Source organism: Anas acuta, chromosome 7 (assembly GCF_963932015.1).
Source record: "Anas acuta chromosome 7, bAnaAcu1.1, whole genome shotgun sequence".
NCBI lineage: Eukaryota > Metazoa > Chordata > Aves > Anseriformes > Anatidae > Anas > Anas acuta.
The window spans coordinates 37,262,773-37,284,732 of record NC_088985.1 but is presented as its reverse complement, the minus strand read 5'-3'; the positions used below and the strand labels follow the sequence as shown (position 1 = coordinate 37,284,732).

General features: G+C 43.4%; 1 long non-coding RNA gene across 4 annotated transcripts in view; it reads right to left on the bottom strand.

Annotated features, from left to right (window-relative positions):
- LOC137859831 (uncharacterized) overlaps positions 1 to 21,550 on the bottom strand; it is a 39,950-nt gene extending 18,400 nt beyond the window's left edge. Inside the window, exons 1-5 of one of the 4 annotated variants that reach the window (XR_011098584.1) lie at positions 21,341 to 21,550; positions 20,257 to 20,625; positions 19,002 to 20,168; positions 17,852 to 18,002; positions 16,487 to 16,727 (exon numbers count right to left, since the gene is read on the bottom strand). This is a non-coding gene — a long non-coding RNA (uncharacterized lncRNA). Of the gene's footprint in view, positions 1 to 16,270; positions 16,728 to 17,145; positions 18,003 to 19,001; positions 20,626 to 21,340 lie in introns of those variants that run through there. The other 3 variants (XR_011098583.1, XR_011098581.1, XR_011098582.1) reach the window with 3 other exon arrangements.
- Positions 21,551 to 21,960: the final 410 nt, after the last annotated feature.

The following is a 21,960-nucleotide window of genomic DNA, read 5'->3' as shown; positions in this document are numbered from 1 at the left end:
TGATTGCTTTAATGACTTCAGCTCTCAATTTAGCAAGCAAGGGCATCGTTCCTCAGCAAGCATCACAGCCCAGTACCGCCAGCTGTCCTACTGCTGTCCAAGGCACTATTAGCAACCTAAGCTCTAGTTCTAAAAGAGGTTAAAAACCACCATTGCTAAAGATGCAGTCATTACAGCAACTCTAAAAAGAGGTGGCCAAAGCAAGCTGCACGCCGTCCCAGATATTAATCCATACAGGGCTATGTTTCCCTTCAAGAAACCTGAACAAATTTGAAATGAACTTTCAATGAAATTTTAATACTTATGTATTTTCCGCACACAAGTGATGGCAGAATTTGGATCACTGTCTATACTTTTAAAAGCAAAGCTTTGAATAATGAATGGAAGGTGGGAATTAAAGAGTTGTCTTCTCTGGGAGGAAATGGAGTTGGACTCTCATTCTTTTAGTTTCCTCATCATTAGCTTTATAACCAGCTTCTCACTATTTCATGAATATTAGAAGAATATGACAGTGAAATATATTGTAATTGAAAGAATATTAATTAAGGTTCATCTCATATTCTATGGCTCTCTGTAATACCATCTGAAAAAGAGTCATTATACAAAGCTAGAAAGTCATGCTTTATTCAGGACAGTGTTATCTTTTTAAGCAGATGTGAAGTTATTAATTTAAAACAGTAAAACAGTTCAAAACCTGTATTCTTCATTGTTTCAGATATTAAGAAAAGCTGTTACTTACTTAAGCGGTCAAGATTTTACTTGATTAATTTTCTTTTCAGAGAACAGGAACTGTGGGTTCTTCATGATTATAACTTTCCTCCTAACAAATCAATGCAGAGAGCAGGACAAGTAAATTATACCCAGAACAGCCACAGTACGAACTGGCGACAAGCACCCAGCATAATTCATTCCCTTTATTGTTCCTGATACTTTGCATTACAACATATCAGTTTTCTCATGCCAGAAACAATGCACGCTTTACTGCAAATGAATGCTACCACAGAAGTTGCATAATTTATTCCTTCTATTTCTCTTTGCTCATAAATGCCAACTTAAATACTCCAGGGATCATCCATTCAAATAAGTTATCACGTCGCTTTCCAGACCCATAGCTATAGACAAAAATTGCCCCTCAAGAGTTTTATGACCTTATGGAAGTGAATCCTTTTTTTTTTTTTTTTGGAGGGGGGGGATTTTTTTTGTTTTTTTAAATCTGCTTAACAGAAAATTCTGTCCTTAGTCACAAGCCTATTGAAAAGATACTCATGGCTCCATTATGGTTTTTAAGGAGCGATATAGAAAAATATATCTACACTTTTGCAGTGATAGAGTAGTTATCTATGAAAAGCTGATAGCGAGTCACCATTCTGAGTCTGATTACCACATACAAGAGACTTTAAAATAACCAATATAAAGATGAATTAGTGATAATATTGTTCTTTCTGAACAATAGTTCAATTTGCTAGAAATTCAGCTGGGCACAGAGCTCTCTGTGGAAGACAGACCTTTAAGATTCAGCAGTCATCACTGCTCATATCACGCAGAAAAGCTGTTACTTACTTAAGCAGTCAAGATTTTACTTGATTAATTTTCTTTTTAGAGAGCAGGAACTGTGGGTTCTTCATGATTGCAACTTTCCTCCGAACAAATCAATGCAGAGAGCAGGACAAGTAAATTATATCTAGAACAGCCACTGTGTGAACCCACCCACAAAAATAAATAAATAAAAATAAAAAATGAAAACCACAACTTTTTTCTAAGAAAGCTTTGAAAGCAAGTTTTCTATTCATTGAACTGCCTCCAAGCTCCAGGTTAGCTTTTACAAATAGAGGGAAATAAATTCATCAGAAAAATTGTCCCAATGCTGAGGGGTTCCTTGACCCCTCAGATACAAAAAGGGGATACAAACCTGAACAGACTTCTTTGTTTTGTTTTCCTATTAAAAAGTAAGTAGATTAAAAGAAAACAAACAAACAAACAAACAAAAAACAAAGCAATAAATTTGCACCTAATCCACTGCCTACTACTCACATGTCTTGGGGATCTCACAGGCTCACGTTATGAATAAAGTCTATTTCAAAACTGCCCAAGTTTTGAAATAACAAATGTTGTCACACCGTTTATTTCTTCATTTTTTTTCTATGCTATGATTTGGTATAAATTAGAAGTATAACATTTGGTTGAAAACATTATTTTTAAACCTTTATTGTAGGATTAGAATTAGTGTGAGTCTGTTCTTAAACTCTGCACACAACACTTAATTAGCAGTGGAAATTTATTTGTTTGACAGGAAACCTTTCACTGAACTATGGCCATGAGTAAGTTTTCTTCTACAGGCTGCAAATTCACTTTGATGCTAATTCTGGTTATATTCTTGGAATGAATGATCATGAATTAATGGCCTATGAACTGAATAAATAAGCCTGGGTTTGCTAGCCTATGAATAAATACCGCAGCCTGCAGTGCCATCAGCACCATCCCGGGTCTGACACAGTCCATTGAGTGCTGTCAGGGCTGAAGGACCTTGGGAACACCGAGCTACTGCAAGCTGGTGATTTATTTCCTCTGTTCTCCCACTCTAAATGGTTCCAACCCCACCCAAACTTGTCGCGAGATGTCTGAAGCCCTACATCTTATTTTACCAACCTGCGGGTGTGGCTTCCCTTACTCTTCTATCCACTTTTATTTATGTCTATCTGGAAAACTTTTGGGCTTCAGATTAATGGGAACAACCACTGCAAAGAGAGAAAAATGGGAAGATAACACAGTCAAACACTACTAATTAATGTGGTGTGTCCCCTCCCTCCTATCGTAAAAATATTGTTAAAGTCACGCTTCTAGTACCAGCTACGCTTTGCAGCTGTACTGATTTCTGTCCCTCCTGTAGTTAACTTTTTTTGTTTTGTTTTCAGTAAAGTTCTCCTCCGATGGAAACATGAATGAGTCTGCTCAAGGACTCGTCCACTTTTACAAGGAAGTTAACATCACAAAACCATCAATCTTTGCTGTATTCCCAGTTTTATTGCAATTCTCAGCTGCACAAAAGGAAAGCAATCAGGCTGACAATTTCTCTATCATCAGATCCCAATTCTTTTAGTTTTTCTTCCCTTTCTGAACAGCAATTCAACCTGCTTCATTTCCTCACTTACCTGTAAATGTTTTTTCTTTTAAATAATTTATTGCTTGCATGAAGAAGGGTCAAAACACTAAACCAACATCCAAAAATAATAGCCTCTTAGCTAGTTTTAAAGTTATTCTTTAATTAAAATGGAGAAACTGGAAAAGTGTCATAAAAACCCATCACGATTCTTACACGATTCCATATAGCTATAATTACCATCCACTTTCCCAGGCAAGCTCTGAAAGCAATGATCAAGTCTTAAACGCCTGAAGTTAAAGTTCAATTACAGCAGATGAAGGGAATGCTGATAATCGGCCAGCTGATTAAGATCCGTATAATTTGGCAGTGCCCGGTGCCTGGATGTGCTGAGCGGAGCCAGACCCGATGTTCAGGACAGCACCATGGCCCCGAGCCCCGCTCACAGCACCGAGGGAACCCATGGCATGGCCAGGAATCACGGTGCCATGGGCTGGGGCACGGGAAGCCAGGCAGAAAGAAGTTGTTTTGAGGGACACAAGGGCTGCTGGTAGCTCTGCGTGGGCTGTGGGTAGTGAGCAAGTAATTAGCGCTTAGAACAATGCAAACATTTTATGAATATACACACAGACAGGAATTTGTCCCTTACACAGAACAGAACTGGGATAGCTTCACACTGAACACTTACTGAGGGCGTTGTTTTCCCTTCAATCTCTATCAGCTCTGAGATGCCAAGGGACGGACACTGCTGCTTCTTCTCTTGCTACTAACTGTCGAGAGAAAATCCTAAGGGAGAAATCTGGTAAAGCATCCACTCTCATTTTGCAAATGAAAGGTTAAGATGGATTGCCAGGTATTGTACCTTCACAAGTACTGAAATCTCCTAAAGCAACCCCCAAACACAGAGAGCCTTCACGCTCTGCTGTTCCAACATGCAAATTAACGGCGGGGAAACATTACCGAGCCTATTTTTAGTGCTTTAGGACAGCACTTGCTGGAAGCTCGCCACAGAAACACAGCTGCTAAACACTTCTCAGGCAGGCTTTTAGGAGGAGGACGGGCAGTTTGGGAAGACAGTTTCATCCCAAGTAGAACTAGCAATTTTCTCTTGTTCTAGCTTTCTTGCTGCCTCCAAAGCCAGTAAAATTAAGCTGGCAAAAGCACTAATGGCACCACCACCTCGCAGACACCTATAAGGAAAGGGGGACATGGCAGGGAACAGCATCCCACTGAGAAAGAGGGGGATACAGCCCAGCTGCAGCAGGGGGATGGAAGGGGGACACACTGGGAAGAATTCACTTCACTGGGCACCCACAGGGGGTCGAGTGGCTCTGGGAAGCCCCCCAGGCAGCTGGTGAGGGTGGGTGCTGGCCATGGAAAAAGGCAGAGTTACGGGACTGCCCTCAGAAATTAACTCTGCTGGGTTAATGCTGAGGGGCCAGCCAGTGCTCCGGGCAGCTTGGTGAGGTAGGGCACAATAAACCTGGTGTCGAGCAGACCTGATGATGATGACAATAGAGATCATCAAAATAATATGCTCACTTCTGCCCTCGGCTTTGTCTAGATGATCTGCGCTGCCTTTGTGGAATCACTGCAGCAGGTTGTAAATGATGTATGAAATGAAAACCTTCTGTTCGGCCACTGCAGAGGGAAACTGCAGACCGGGCTCTTCAGTCACTTTTGAACTGTGCTATTTGCACTGATATTGAGCTCAGACGTGCAAGAAAAGGTCACCGAGCTCGCATGTGCACACAGACACCAAGCAAACTGCTCCGTGGGATTACGCTGAACACAGCAGCACTGTTTAGAAACCAAACTTAGTAAAAGCCTCAGACTGTTTCAGTGCAGTGCAACATTTAGATATTCTGATTTTAAGGGAACCTTGGCTCTGAATGGAATTACAAGTTGTCTGCTGGCCGCTGCACACGCAGGAATTTTACAGCAATTTGACTGAACGGGGACCACCATGACTTCATCAGCACATCTGGTTATACTCCCTGCCTTTAACCAAAAGCACTTTTCCATCATCTCTGTCCAAAGGGGAATTAAACCTATAACCATCAGGGATGGTTATGAATATTTATTTATTTCTCTAATGAATCACAGAGGGGGGTCATATTTTCTCTTCTTTTCAATCATTTCCCTCTCTGTAACTGCAGAAACTGGAAAAATAGGGCATAGCAAGATGGGCCCCAATCTCCTCTGATGTTCTTCTAGAGATGTTGGACACCACAGAGCAGTATTTTCATTTCTTTTGGAATAACAACACGTATGCATCAGTCTGTGTGAATAACATGCCCTAGGTCAAAGGATCTCATGGCAGCCCCCAAATCAAGGGGCAGAAAACTAGATCCTACACTACGAAGACGTGCTGAAGGACTTCACGTGGGCATTTTGCATGCAGGAAAGGCCAAGCAGCAGAGTGATGACAGTGAGCCACAGGTAACTGCACCTGCTGGGCAGCACAGCTGCCCCGGGGTCCCACCAGCAGGATTCGGTGCCTTGCAACTCATTGCAGGCCTCAGGAAAAATCACCTTCTGGTTTTATTCTCCACCAAGGGTTTTGCCATGAAATTATGGGACTGGGAATTACTGCCAGTTCCCAGGAATTACTGAAGCTCCCTTTAGCTCCCTTGGTGTTTGAGGTAAGCAGCTTGGAAATCAAGCACATATTTCTACCTTGGCTTCCAAATTACAAGCCCCTTTTGCAAATTTAACCCTCAGGGGCAGGAGAAAGCCAGAGGCATGGCTGCTAAGTACCATGCTGTGCTGCTCCACGGTTTTAAAAAGCATATTCTCATAGCACAGGGACAAAAATCTGTGTGACAGTTTGTGATCTACTTCTTACCATAAACTGCATCCATACCCCACGTTCCCACGCCCCCTCCAAGGCCAACATGAGAGAAGAAAAGATGCAATGCACTTTCATTAGCCAATGCTTTGCCCCTCAGCTCTCAGATTAAAGAAAATCTCAGTCTCTAAAGACATATCATTTAAAGGAATGGAGGCAATTAGGGGGAAACGGAATAAACACTGTTAATGAGGCTATCTAATCACGATGTTGTAGAGACAATAAAGCTCATATTTTTTTGGTTCGGTCAACAGTGAAAAGTTAATAGACCCAACACTAAATTATCTTAGGATGCTTCTGAACTATGTCCCACACTATATATAAAATATAATAAATACAAAACATATATATAAGTATATACACATATTTTATATATTTAATAACTAAATAAAAATAATCTATATTTTTTTTAATTAAGCATGCATATGAATTCTATTGGTGTTGAAGCCAGCTCTCAGTTTAAATCTTGCTCACATTTTGGAAGTATCCTTCCAAGGGAAGAGCTCCTGTTTGCTTGAAGCCCGGGAAGGTGATGGAGGCTGGAGGTGCTGATGTGTCTGCCCAGATCCCACTGACCCCACAGCCCCCAAACCCCCCCACAGCCACTCACCAGGCTGGCATCAGCAACAGGAGCTGGGCCAGCTCCATAACACCTGGGGAAGTTTCTGTCACCTACTAAAGTCTAAGGGAATTTTTGCTTTACCATGTTTAGTTGCTTCAAATCTCTTTTTTATTCCTTATTAGCACCAACATCATGAACATAACTGCTTTATGAACATCAGGAAACCTCAGAATTTTAAGGAATGTTTCTGATATTCACAACCAACCTTCTGAGGTCTTTTTTTTTGTTCCATTTCTCTTTCATTTCCAGACAGATGGTGAACAATTAATACTACTACAGCAGTGACAGTATTTCACTTTCTTCTGTCTTTCCTTCTCCATAATTAATTTACCCAGTGCAGCCTGCCACTTCATCATCAATCAATTAGGCAAAAAGGCTTGCCTGTTAATTTAAATACATTGTGATATTTGAAGCATATTTTAAGTTAGCACATCACGGACTATCATACCTACATGAGATTCATTTTCAGGCACTGCATGGACACTTCAGGTGGGCAACCAGCGGTTCCTGAGGTTTGCTCTCAGACTGGCCGCAGATACTTTCCCTTACAGAGGTCCCCTACACAGCTGGATGCAGCTCTGATCGAGCCAGCCACATCCAAATCTCCTTATTTCATAGGAGCAGAAGAATTAATGAACACATTCCTGACCACAACCCCTGGGGGGGAACAAGGAGTCTCCCGGAGATGCTCAGGCAGTGGCAGACCCGCGGCAGTGGCTGCTCAGCTCAGCACCACCCGGTGGCTCTCCCACCTCTGCTGTTTGTGGCTGATAAACCCGCTGTGGACAAACATTCACCAGGGAGAAAAGAAATCCTTCCGAATGTCAGCCTTCAGTGAGATGTTGTACTCTGAAGCAAAAGCATTTCTTGTCCCTCCAGTACATTTACCCTGCCTAATGAATAACTGGGTATTCTTATTACCTATATAAATATTTAATCTCTTACAAATCCCTGTGAGTCTTTACATTCAGTAATGTTGGTATTACTGCCCTGCACTGGCTAACAGAGGCTTATACAAGAAACAAAGGGCTTTATTAATTGGGCTGTCTAATTAGGCGGCGTGGTCTTCATTTTTCTATCCAGCAAGACTTGATGGCCCGTTCACAATCTTCTCTGAAAAGAAACTCAAAAGGTGGATTTTTTTCTTAAAATCCACACCTGGTTTGGAAGCTGTGTCAACTCATCCAGACCCAGTGGCACCCACGCAGGCCCTGCAAGCAGTGTCTGCACCGTGCCCTTCTGGCCCCGGCACACGGTGTGCGCGGCGGTGCTTTGCTGGGCAGTGGCGAGGGTGAAGGGGGGATAAAGTGGGGCTGCAGCCACACAAGGGGAGCTGCAGGTGGGATCCTGCCTCTGAACTGTCCTGGTACTGCTTTAAACCACGTGTCCAGAAGCACGGCACTACTGTGGTGCTGCTGCACCACCCAAGGTTTAGATTAGCAAGAAGCAATGTGTGCTTAAGGGCTCAGCAAAGCCCAAACCTTAACACAGCTACAACTCATTGTTCGGGTTTCATCTCCAGCAGCTCTGATATTTGAAGAACCTGGCACCAGAGCTGCTCTCAGAGACATCCCTGTGAAGATGCGTTCACTCCGCTCTCCTCCCCACCAGTGCAGGAGCTCTCAGCAGCAGCCCCTCGGGACCACCGCTCCCCCAAGAGGGTCCCCGGGAGGGAATCGCTGGCAGATCTTAAAAGTAACCTCCAATGTAATTAACTCCCTGGTTGGATTTAATTTTTTAGTCGTTGGAATATTAATACACCAGAGCACTTTTCAGCAGAGGATGGTAGAGCTGCAGAGCCAGCTGCAGCATGGGAGAACAGCTTCAGCGTGGCTGCTCCTCACATCACATCCCCACGGCTTTGCGAAGAATTACCAGAATGGCCACAGTCACTGGAAAATCTCCCAGGTGATTTACAGCTTGTGTTCATACCAGTCAAGAAAAACACGTAACAAAATTTTGCAAAAATATCTTATTTACAGTCACTCTGTAAACACTAAGGAACCTCTTCAGGACAAAAAAAAAAATCCTTCTTCCTGCAAAGCAACACTTAATTTTGTTTGCAAAGGCAGTGGTCCAGAAAAGTAAATGAAAAGTTGCATTTTCTCTAGTCCTGAAACAAGATCAGCTACCCCTCCTTGTAAAAGCTGGCTGCATACAGCCAAACATCCACCCAACCTGTTGCGCTCTCTTCCCTTCATTTAATAAAACTATCGTCCTCTATAAATGTTCAGCAGTGAGTGCACTTCAGCAGTCAATATGTAATTACTTGCAAACAAAACATCATTTTTATGATGCCAACAGAAAGAAAAAATCAAAGTGTGATTTTAAGACCAATTAAAGAGATACAAAAAATTACCAGAAGTTTTTTTTCCTTTTTTTTTTTTTTTTTTTAATATAAGTCCATTCTAATAAAATGCATCAGCTTTCAATGGTCTGTCACTATAGAAAATTATGTAGTTCATAGACCCAGCGTTGGAAAGTCATCTATATGAGCCCAAGCACCACGTTCTTCCAAAAACTATTTAAACAGAATTGATCAGAAATTACAAAATATATAAATACGATATATAAATACAGGAAAATTGATATATAAATACAGGAAAAGTATAGCAGAAAAGAATGAACAAATATCTTATTTATAAAATGCACTCTAAAATACAGAAATGCTGCAGATGGTGATAGCAGTGTCACAAAACAATCCATGTTTTGGAAGGCTGCTCAGTGGTGTGGAAAACAAACCCTATGAGGGGTTTGAAGCCCTGATGGGGTTCAGGAGAAGCACCACGGGGCACCAGTATCTGCAGGGCACCAAGGACCCACCAGGAACCACAGCCACTGCTCCTCCACTGCCACTCTGCCTTCTGCCTCCACACTGCCCCAGGTCCCCCTTCTGGCCACATGCTTTGCACAGTAGGTTGAGGGTTTTACAAAGCCTCCTCTTGCTTCCCAAAATGTTTTAAGTCCTAGCCCTGGCACATGGTTCTTCCTTCGCTTTCTTTCCCCAGCTTCATTTCTGTGCTTTCCATCATTTGACCCATCACCCTGACTGATCACGCCTCCCTTGATATTTTTCACGCAAACATAATTCTTTTCCCCTCCTGTGTCTCTGAATCACTTTTAACCTTCTCTCGCTCATTCACTTCTTCCTTTCCTCCACTCATCAATAACTTCCTTATCAGACAAAACCAGAGACTTGTTAAGCTTCCCCCATGACTTATTGTGTTTGCAAGAACAAGGAACCCCGTTCACAAACAACCGCCTCACCCCCTGTGCTCTGAGCAGTTTGATCCAAAGACTTCATCGGTGCATGGACCCGTGCTGCTTGTGCTGAAGAGCATTATTTATTAGAAAGAAAACCTCATCGGAATCCATAAACTATCTCTGGAAAATCGTCACAAACTTCTTCTCTCTACTTTTTTTTCTGGGCACACTCACGGACATCAAAAACATTTCATGCATGACAGTTCCAAAAACCCGTGTACTGAACTTGCACTTGATGCTGTTAGCTGCTGTTTTTAAACCATAGTCTGGTATAGATTGAGTAATCCTTCCTCAGGCGGGGATTGCGTTACTTCTCCAACCACTGCCCCGTGTCTCCCGACTACAGAAAATCAATTGCTCTCCTGTGCTCAGCTGTTCAATTAAGCTGCACCACGCTGGGAAGCACCGCGAGTACATTTGGTCTACAGCAAACGCGCACACACACAGGAGCTGCACTCTTGATAAGAAGGGGCTGGTGTGTGGTTTGAAGGCACGGGAGAAGTGCTTATTGCTAAAATCTGCCATTCTCTTTGAAGTTGCTTTTATCACCTTGTGATCTTCATGAAAGAGCCGCGCGCACATTCTGGGAAACCCTGCATTTTCCTTTTTGTTTGCTCCTGATCAGGCCAGAAGCTAGGCTGGTAAAACTAGTACGTGGGTTTTGTGAAGTGCATTGGAAATTGTGCACTGCAAAAACAAACAAGTCAACACAACCCTATAGGTATGCAAATTGTCAAAAACCTCGCTGTTTTGCAGAGCTGCTGGTCATGCCTGTAGGCAAGGAGATGAAGCTCTCCGTGGCAGCGACCAGGAGGCTTCTGGAGCTTTGATCTGACCCACTGCTGCATGCCTGATGCTCCAAGCACCACTGCTTCCCACACGGTGCTCACCCATCCTGCTGGAGCCCCCGTGGTGCTCCATACCCTGCTCAGGCTCCCACAGTGGCATCTGCTCTGAGCAGCCAGTGGGACATGGGCAGGGCTGCAGAGCTGCTGGGAGCTTGTAGTCAACAGCACCCAGGCTGGAGGAAATGATAAAACAGATATGAACTGGAAGAGCCTCAAGCTGAGCAACAAAATTAGCAGCCACGGAAACGAGTTTGACCTTACCTTCTCCATAAAGCCCTCACACTTCAAATCGCCCAGAGAAGAGCTGCAAAAATAGCATCGCTTGGTGCTGCACTAAGAGCCCGACGGTCCCTAGAGAAAGTGCCTCAGCCAAATTACCCACCCAAGCAGTCATGGTAGCTGTGAAATGAGAACCTATACAGGCTGGAAGAGGAAATAAAAAGAAATACTTTGTAATTAAGTCATCTTTCTGAACGCTCCAAACCTCTGCAGAGGTCACAGCATGACCGCATAATTAAAGATCCCATTATAACACACAGCACAGATTATAGCATTGCTTAATTCATAAGTGTCTGTTTAGTAACCTTAACACCTACCTTAGCACAGCTGCTTATGAAATATCAGCATAAGTGGAAACCCAGTAAGTGGAATGTTATTCCAGAATTGCCATCTGCAGTGGGAACCTGGATTTGACCGCAGCACCCAAGGCTCTTCCTAAATTCCTGTGCTGTCAGGACAGGAGGGCACGCACCTGACCTTCATATTCACCCTGCTCATGCCACAGACCCATCACCAGCACCGTAAAGGCCCTTTCAAGCATTTCGTGCTTGTCACTGTTTACAGACCGGAGTAGGAGAAAGGTCATTCAGCCTACATCACTCTAGGAAAACAGACATACAGATAAAATATTTTGTCTTGCTCCTGGAGGTCATTTAGTGGCACGAGGAACATCGCTCACTTTGCACGCCGTTGCTTTTGGAGCAGCTGCCTTGCAGGGGCAGCTTCACTGAGACGCCAGCTCAGCACCGAGCAGTTGGGTTTACCAGCAAGGAGAACAGGCATGGGGTTGAGCAGGTGGGCACCTGCTCATCAGGAATCAGACAGCTAATATCTGGTGTGTAATAACCCTGATGTGTTGCAGTGCCAGCGGACTCCTGTGCTAACTCCTGAGGTGGTGCTGGGGTGCACTGTCCAGCCACTCTTTACAGATAGACCGAGAGCCACTCATCATAATTCACTGAAAAGTCCTTAATTTTGTGGTTACACATGCCAGTATCAAATCGCATCAAATTCTTCAAAGGAGGTGGAAGGACTAAAAGGGTTCTGCTCAGTAACAGCCAGGTGAATGGCTCTGAGCATCTACTGCAGCCTCCCAGGGCTCTGCCGGTGCCCCTCAGCTGCAGCTCCGTCGGCGAGCAGCTCCAGCTGCCCAGGTATGGGGTTCAGTTTGAACAGCAGTGACTAATTCTCAGCTTTCAGAGAAATATTGCAAAATTTCACCTTCCCGAGCCCTAGAGAAGCGGCACGAGGACTCCCTTTCCGCAGGGCTTGAATGAATAGCATATCCCCGGCCCGTGGCCACTGCTCCTTCTCCGAGCCAGAAGCAGCCATGAAAGTTCTTCTCTTTTATCGATCTATTGCATGAAAATAACATAATTCTTTAAATTAAGAGCATCCAATGACCACGACAGAAAAGGAAGGCAAAACCATTAGCAATAAATTTACTGCCTCGAGCTGAGCTTTAAGAAACAGACTGCCAATACTGCTTTCTCCCTGCTGAAAGCCACTTACTGGACTCACACAATCTTTTATTGTAGTGTTTGCAAAATGCTTTCCTTATATAAAGGGCCCCTGTCCTATTTGGGTTTTAGGCCACTATTCTGGACAGCTGTACTTGTAGGCTGGTGAAACTAATACTAACAGTTTGACAAATACCAACGTAATGCCTGCATATAAAAATTGTTCTGAGCACTACACCAGATAAGCTGCAGCAGTAAAAAATAAATAAGTACATAAAAAAAGAAGCCCAGCTAGCTAGCGGGCAAATGCGCACAGAGGGCAGCATCACTGCAGGGCAGGAAAAAAGGGGTACCCTACAGGCTCACAGGCTGGGAACATAAAAACCCTCGAGAAAAAAAGTAAAACCTTCATTCCTTCCCAGAAAAGATGGGATATGGCAAGAAATCAGCCCCTGCTGCTGCTGTGCTTGTGCCTCACCTCGGGGCACGCAGCGTGCAGGGGCCAAGCACTGCCCACAGCCCATTGCCACCGCATCTTCAGCGCTCCCCTGCCTGCACCACCACGCTGACCAGAGCTTGGTCAGCACAGGGACCTGCTGGAAAAGTCAATTTGTAGGAAATCAAAACATTTACCAGTACTGGATCTTCAGGAAGAACATACAAGGAAAGTTTGGGAGCCTGAAACCACTTGTGGTGCTCCTTGTTGTTGTATCACACTGCATATAATGAAACCAGGTCCTACAAATTCACTTACCCACAGAAAAATGACAAATCCCCATAAGGCTCTCTCTACAAGCTCAAAATACTCCTTTCCCAGCTTGGAATTAGAAACTTCAATTCTTAAACCTTGGTCAAATTAAAGTACAATTTGGAGGGAAATTTTCCTCCCTGGAATACTTCCCAGCCAGCTGTACCTGTGACTCCTTTCTCTTCCCTCTTACTTTGCCTTTTATGACAAAATCCATAAAATAAGTTTCAAAATTGCATGTGGGAAAATGATTTTACAAGCTGCTCCTGGCCCGTACCCATTCGTCTTGGGAGCAAAATCTTTGTCCTGTTAAAGCTTCTAATTTGTTCTACAAAGGACCGCTGGTGCCCTGAGATCACCTGCCCAAGGAGCATGGAGCTCGGTGGAAAAATTTCTCTAGCTTTCAGTGAGCTGTGAATCAATCTCTGGGAAATTAAACAAAATGTTTTATTATAAAGGGAAATCAATTGTGAGCAGCAAGGAACAACTGGTTGAGGTAAAATAATGAGATAATGATCTCAAGGTTCATCTTTAAACCTTAGTGCTGTGGAAATGCCTCTAATTAGCAGAAGAACAGTGTTTTCTATATAACAATCAGGGTACTTGGCTGCATTATAAAGAAAAAAGAATAGGAAATTTTAAAAAGCTTTAAAGGCATTTTGTTGCTCAGTGCAAGGCCAGCCTTCTCGTGGGGCTGGGCTCCTGGGGCAGAGTGAGCAAGGGCACGAGGCATCTACTGCCAGAGCCAGGCAGCGGTGGGACATCACTGCTGTGTGCCGTGCAACACGAAACTGCTCCACAGCAGCAAAGTGTGCAAAGTGCAGCGGGTTGCAGGAAGGGCAGGAGGCTGCTCTGTTCCCTCACATCATGGAGAATGCAGCAAATGGGGCACGGAAGGGACAGGTACAGCCACAGGTGGTGAGGTGCACGGGTAACTTCCCAAACACACTGGTACCTCCACTGCATCTCCTGACCTACTGTCTTTCCCTTAGCAGGCAAGAAAACTTCCAGTACCATAAAGGAACCAGAAGTCTTTTTTATGATCAACATTATTAAATCATAAACAACACATAGTAGATGCAAGCTATGGATTATTTTTTTTGTTAGTATTGGTAATCTTTCACGGTTTACTTACTGTGCTAGACCAGCAAAGCATCCTCTTTTTTCCCCTCTTTTTTTTTTTTATTCCTGTGGAGTCTGTTACATAGTTTATGCGCTGCACCAACCACACTTGGAGTACACAAAGCAATTATTTATCTCTGTGATTCAACAAAGACAGCAACTGTAGTTTCTTGAGAAACTGGTAGTTTCTTAAGCTAGAGATGTGCCTTTTTTGAACTGAACCATCATCCCTTCATTCACACACTTTATGAAATAGGCAGCATTTGATGTTCACCTGGGGAACACCGGTGAGAGCACCTGGCCTTCACCCCAAGAGCTGCCCCACAGCTGGGGAGCACAGACACGAGATGAAGAGGGTCAGGGTAGATTTCCCCTTGCAATACTCTTTGTGGACCTGAGCCCATCATGCTGGATGGGTTATAAAGAAAACACATACCAAGGGCTTTCTCCGGGTGTTGAAAAGCTAACGAGGCTACAGCGACAGATTTGAAGCAAAGCAGCTTGGTTTTGTTGTTGTTTTTCAGCCTGTGCTGGGTCAGCTCTTAGAGAGAACCAACGCCTCCCCAGACAAGACATGGTTTTCTGCCACTGCCGTGCTCCAGCTCTCAGGAAAAGGGCTGCTGCTGTACCACTGCTGAGTTTACAGTATGCCAGTGACCAAGCTAGTAGCAAAGAGCATCATTATCCACTCCTTTGCTGCCAGAGGAATGATGAGCCATTACATGATTTCCCATTATATAATAATGATGGAGGCAATTTGCACTTTTGCTCACATGCCTCGCTTACGTGAGCCTTTGGTTTCACTTGAAAGTGATTTGGGGAAAACTTGTATCTAGCTTAATATTCTTCCAGATAATAAATTAAGCTCCTAAATTAGCATGTCTCTATAGAAACAGCTGAAAGAGAAATATTAAATTAAAAAAGCAATTTTCTTTATGATGTGATGATTTAGCAAGGATTTCATTCTGCCATATGAATTACAGCCTGCTGCTTGTTCAGCTTATTATAATAAATATTTGAGAATCAACCTTTTGATCTGTATTTTTCAAACCCATTGGTTGACCATTGTTGGAAGTAATCATCAAGTGATTTGTATCCTCTCAGCCCTGAGACAGGGGTTTGGCATAGGGCTTCAAAAACTTAATTAGAAACATTGCTATCTGCCATGTTTTATAGCCTTAGATACAGAGCAGAGCAAAGATATGTGGAGAGAAAAAGCTACTTTTTGAAACTAGGGAAAGGTCTTTGTTTTAAAGAAGCATGAAAAATAAATAGGGGGTAGAAAAACATGGAGGAAACTTGAAATGTTATTTCCTTTATAGTTAACAAGTTAATCATGAGATGTTTCAGCACCCCACTCTATACCCACTTCTCACCCTTCAGCGTCCTTCCCCATAGGTGCTGGCTCTTTCCTAGCTTAGACGATCATCTTCCTGACCTTGCCCTGGCAACTTGTCAAGGGTTTGATGACTTTTTCCCCCCTTTTCCCCATTTCAGGGTTTTGCCTTAATTCCTGTTATCCAGGTGTCGATACCGAGGCATTATGGCAAAGGATAAATTCCAAAGAGGCAGCTGGCAAGCCAATGCCCTCCCTGGATGCAGCACTCATGAGACAGAAATTTGTCTAGCACCACATTGGTTCCCTTTACAAAGCATGGACAGAAGCGAGGAACCATCGTGCACACTCAGCAGAAGTGCTGTCAGACAGCAGGATTTATTAGGTGATCACAAACTCTTAAAAATATGCATAGGAGAGAAATGCAAACGACCCTCGACTGCAACAGAAGCAGTTTGTGGTGGCACCAAGGCATCCCTGACAGCTCTTGGTCTGCTCCCAGGCAGGCGATTCACCTCTAAGAGCCCAGCAGGAGCTATTTCCCAGCTTCTCCTGCAGCAGGATACCCCCAGAGCTCAGGATTACCCTTGCCTCCTTCTCACTCCTCCCCCTTTTTCCCAGACACTCTCTGCCTTCCCACCTGTTTCTTCACCTCTTCATTTCCCCCGCTCCTCCTGGCAATTTTCTCTCCCCTTTTTGACTTCCACCTCCCTTTTTAATCTCCATCTCCAGCCCCTTCTGCTTAACTCCCCTTCTCCTGTTTTATTTTCTCCTACAAATAAGCAATGCCAGGCCCTCCCAAATTCCATACAGCAATAAATAAATAGGAGTTTGTTATATGCGAAGAATTATTTTTTACCTATTTATTTCATAACTCAATTTTCTGCCTCCGGTGCATTCCCATGTCGCTGTCTCTTAGCAAAATATTTCCTGTAGAAGTCGCTTTCATTGTCTAGGCTTCCTAGGTGATATTTCTTATCAATTATATAATAAATTAAGTCTCTGACGGTGTTACTTAAATGGAGTTCACACTGATGGTGATGCCTGAAGAATCTAATAGAAGTCAATCCATCACGGGCTGTTCAGGTTGCTCCCTTTAGCTGGAAAAATCAAAGGATTGGTTTAACACTCAGAATTTCTGAATATATCCTAAAGGAAAATGTGGAAAAGAGTGGAAATGATAAAATTAGCATCCTGCTTAATAGAAACTTCAGAAAAGTCTGAGATTTGCCTCAAGATTAATCACAGTATTCTTCACAGTCTTCTTCATAAAAATCTCATTTTTCCTATCGGCAGCCAAGCCAAAGTCTCTTAAAGAGAAATAAAAAGTAATTGTGTTAGAAAGGTGATGTCACCACATTCATCATGAGAGATTAATGCTACCTGTATTTCTTTCTTTTTTTTTTTTTATATATATATATTTTTTTTATTTCCAAGGAGTGTGCTCCGCAGCTGCACCTGTAGTCGGTCAGATGCGTGTTGGCTAAATTTATGTATCTGTGCTTTTTCCCACCTTACCTCTGTGATGGTTTCCCCGTTCGCAGGCTGTAAATATCTGTGACAGTCACTGAACCTTGCAGCGGTGAAGCACTTGATATAGTGAAATGTTCTCAAGACAAAAAGCAGTTTGCTCCAGAAATGTTTTTCCACACTTTTTCAGGAGACAAGGTTGTCTGAAAAGCCCGACTCCTTCTGCAACAGCACAGCACTGCTCTGCCCACACCTCCACTGTTGCAGTTGATGTCAAATATATATGTACATATGTGTTACATTAAATAACTCATATGACAGAGCCATTTATCCTAGCAGGAGACTCTCCCTGGCTAATGATGCTAACAGAGACTCAGGATGTACAGTTGTACCCTCTCTGTTGCATTTTTGGGTTCTCCTCTTGTCCCACTGCTCGATCCCCAGGCAGGAGGTCTGGGAGAGGACTGCAGGGGCTCAGAGGCACCTCGCTGGCTGGGGTGCACGGTTCTTACAGCAGGGAGCAAAGTCGGCTTAACAGAGTGCTTTAGAAGGGTTTTGTGACAAAAAATGGTTTGGAGACTATACTTTAAGTATGCTGATGAGTACCAAGCAGACCAAGCTTGGCTTTCCCCAGCTCCAGCAGACAGAGCAATTAGTCTGCTAGGCAGCTGCAGCGCACAGTTCATCACCACGTAGCAAACTTAACCTCTGCTCAGCAGACCCCAGGACTTGGCCATAATATTCAGTGAATTACCTCCGAGTCCAGGCTCAGCAGAGCGATGCGACAGACTGCTACGATGTCTGGCCCGCGGATAAGTACGAGACTTCAGTACACAGCACTTCTGGTCCTCAATCTTCACAGGCAGGAAAATCATCCCGCCATTTAGAGAAAATAAAGACCATTTCTGTGATAGAAAAAGAAAAAAAAAAGCATAAAAAAAAAAAACAACAAACAAAAAATGACATAATCAGAGCATACTAGGTATTAAAGGGATGCGCTGAAAATATCACTTAAGAGAAAATGAGTTTAGTAAAAGTAATATATAAAATTAATGCTTGGCTATTAGAGCAACTGATGTAAACCATCACCTAAGGGAAGAAAATCTTTATCGTCATTTTGGTGTTTTATTCACTAGCATCATACAAATGGCACAAGGCCCACGAGAAATCCTTTCACTTACCTCCGGGCATTTTTCAAAGCACAGCTGCTGCCCTCGTAGAGCAGCAGTGCTTGCTGTGTCAGCCCCTATTTCACCCCCTGGTTAAGCACCAGCCACCCTTGTAAGCACCACCAGGGAGGCTCAGCACAGCTGCTCGTGCTGCTGGAGCTGCCTCGTGCAGCAGAGCCCTGCTGAATGGGGCACTCCCAGTGCACCCATGGGGTGAGCACTGCTGCCAGCCATGGCTTGGGATGGTTCTGCCTCTGTTCCCTCCTTCCCAGCAAGCCAGGGCACCAGCCAGGCTTTACCTGCACAGAAATCACCGGAAAGCTGAGTGAAGACCCAGTGATGACATGTTTTAAGCCTTATTATTCTGACTTTGTAACCTGGGTCATTCGTTATTTCTTGGGTTTCTTTCAAGCTGCTAAAAATTTACAGAAATTCCATCGTGTAGACAAGATATGTACATATATGCACACATCTACACATGCACGCACACACACCCACGTGCAACCATCCTGATGGACCAGGCATCCCCACACACACACCCGTGCACGAGTTACTCAGCACCAAACCTGGAACTCTCAGGTTCATCACACGGACCGACACCACTGTGCAGCAATCAATGCGCTAATTAATGCGGTAATGAATGTAGAAATTAATGCAGAGAGGAGAAGTAAAACTTGGCAACGGGATCACAGGGAGCTGCTGGCAGCAGGGGACTGCTGAGGCTCAGCCACATACCTGAGGGCATCCCTACGGAAAACAGCAAAAGCACTCAGAAGTCTCCTCTCTGCATTCTCTGCTGCTCCTCCAGGCTCCATCAGCACAGTCTATGTTATTCTCACCAAGCCTTTCCTGCTTTTTTGGGGGGAGATGGCGGCATGAAGAAGAGGAGGTATCAAAAGAAAGCGATTATTTCCTGTGTTTCCCATTGTTTGCTTCCGAGGCATTTCAAACAGTCCCAGGTGTGCACATCACCTGAAGCAGGAATTCTTACGTGTGATATGTAAAAAGCAGTTGGAAAAAAATAATTCAGCGGGAACATATTGCCCCTCCCAAAAAGATACCCAAAGCATACCCAAAAAGACATTCATATGTAGCAAAATCACAATACTGTATTATTTAGACAGGAAAATGTGCTGCTGCATTGCTAACATTGCTTAGCTTCCAAAAGCAATGGTGTCTGTGAAGCGAGCTTTCCTTGGGCATGCTTTCCACAACACTGAAGTTCCCTGGAACCTCGGGTAACTTTAAAAATGAGCAAATATTTTATTGTTAAATCATTTATCTCCTCCCTTTATATTTCTCTGAAAGCCATTTAAAGGGAGCATAATGGCTGGCTATTTCTGTGTGCTGAAAGCCTGCTATTCATCAAGGAGCTCTGCAAGCAGCTCAGCCAGAACACAAACGTGGACAAGCAAACCAGGCTGGTGAAGAGACTGGCACCATCTAATGACATGACAGCCATTTCAGCTGGAGCTGGGAAGACCTGTACGACGACACAGAAATAAAGACAGCCTATACCAGATTTCAGGCACAGTTTTCAGGCACACAGAAGCAATCTATGGTCTGTAAGAGGTTGTTAACCAGAAAAAAAAAACTATGCCTGGTGCTCAGCAATAGCAATCCTTCCAAGTTCTCCTTATCTGGAGACGATGCACTAAATGTAAAGAACTTCACCCAACCTCCATCACAACAACCAGACTGGATCTTCACTCTGTATACAATTTATACAGTCTTTTAACTATCTTTCCCTTAAAAATACTCAATTATTAGGCCTTATTTAAAAACTGAAGAGAAAATAAAACCAAACCACTTACTACTTATTCATTTCCCTCTATAAAGAAGGAAAGGAACAAACCTCCAAGAGAAATCAGTGACGCTGTTTGAAGGAAAGGTTTTTAGATGCTGCAATGACAAGAAAGACGTGAGGTGAATTATATAAAGACTTGAGAATGGTGCAATAAAAGGATAATTTGCTTAATTCCATCATTACCAGAGGCAGGTGTCCTCCAGTTTAATCAGAATATCAATTTGTGCTGTTTTTTTTTTCCATTGCAGTAGGAAAAAAGACTATAAAAAGAGTATCTCTTCTGTGTTTTTCTATCTTGAGCCTACCTGCATGACCACTTTTAACTCTGGCACCCAGCATTGATAACCTCTGATTGCAGCAGCAGCTGAAACTTCCCTGCTCTGCCCCCAGGATTTCAGCAAGCTCGGGAGCTGCTCGTGGTTGTTCCTGGCATCATTGGTTGGCTTGGTGCAAGCTCCTGGCTGGTTGTTGTTCTCCGTAGCTCACATTTGTGAACTTAACATTCATTTCTTGGCTTTGGATTGAAGTTTTGTAGCAAGGAATCCTAAAGACCTTTTAGAAGTAGAAATAAATAAATAAATAATGTTGGGTGAGGTCCTGGACTCCTGCTGGCAGAAAAAATATAAGCATACATGGCAACTGAAGAAGGTTGTGCCAGGGTAGTGATGAAAAACTTTGGAATATCTTTTTGTTTTCAAGACTCTCTTCTGTAAGCTAAGGACACACTTCTTCTGAATTCACCCATACGTGCATCAAAAACAGCTTTGTCTAGCACACTGGCTGCAGTCATTCATCAGATAGTTCATTCCCCATGCAGCCGTGCATGATCAGCCCTGAGGTGTGGAAGGGCTGCAGAGTTTGTTAAAGGGCACGGTCCTAGCACAGACTTTATCTTAAGTTTATTTTCTCTAGCCCAGTTATAAAGTGAGTGGGTTTAAACCCTTCTGTCCAAATTTCCATCTGTTGGCTCTGAGTTTTGGCAAAACGTTTATAGAATTTATCTCCATCTGTGTGATACTTCAAAGGAAAAGGTTTCCATATAGCCAATGTTAAAATAATAATAATAATAATAATAATAATAATAATAATAATAATAATAATAATAATAATAATAGTTAAGAAAACATTGTCTGAGTACTTTATCTATTGCTAACTTCAGTGCTGGCTTTCCTCTGCCAGCTCTGCCAGTGAGGGGAAAACTTTTAACCACAGACATTTTCTTGAGATTGCAACGGTAAGAATTAAAGGCTAGTGCAAATATTAATACCTCATCCATCCTCTGGAAGTGTTTCCTGCTCCCAGTAGGACAATTCAAGATGTATTAAGGTCCATTAGCTGCAGCTACACACTAATTTTCAATTTTTTGATGTCGCCAACCACTTTGGTGGATGACCTTTCCAGGGCTCCTCTCTCCCTTTCAGTCTCTGCAGAGCTCATGCGTAGCAATTTTGTTGGCTCTGCTAGTAAATCACACCAACTTCTGTATGGGAGAAAAAATAAGAATCATGGGATTAAGACATCCCTCCACACAGGAAGAGTTGTGGTTTCTGTTGGCTCCCACACGAGACTCTGCAGAGCCAGCTCAAACTCTCAGGGGCTTTTGTCCCACCCAGAAACCCTCTCCAGTTCCTCCCATTCAAGCTTTCAGCTTTCTCCTCCTAATTGTTTCTGATAGGTCTCCCCAATGCTATTAACATACTAAGTGTTCAATATTCAAGGATGGTACACTTGCTAAGATAAGATGTCTTAAATTATTAGGTTTGTACCAAGCCCATTCATTAACAAGTTAACCAGTTCAACACTCAAAAAAGCTTTTCAGACACAGGGCTGGGACCATGATGTTCATCAAAAATTGAGCGTATACAAGCATTGTCCAGACTCAGGAAC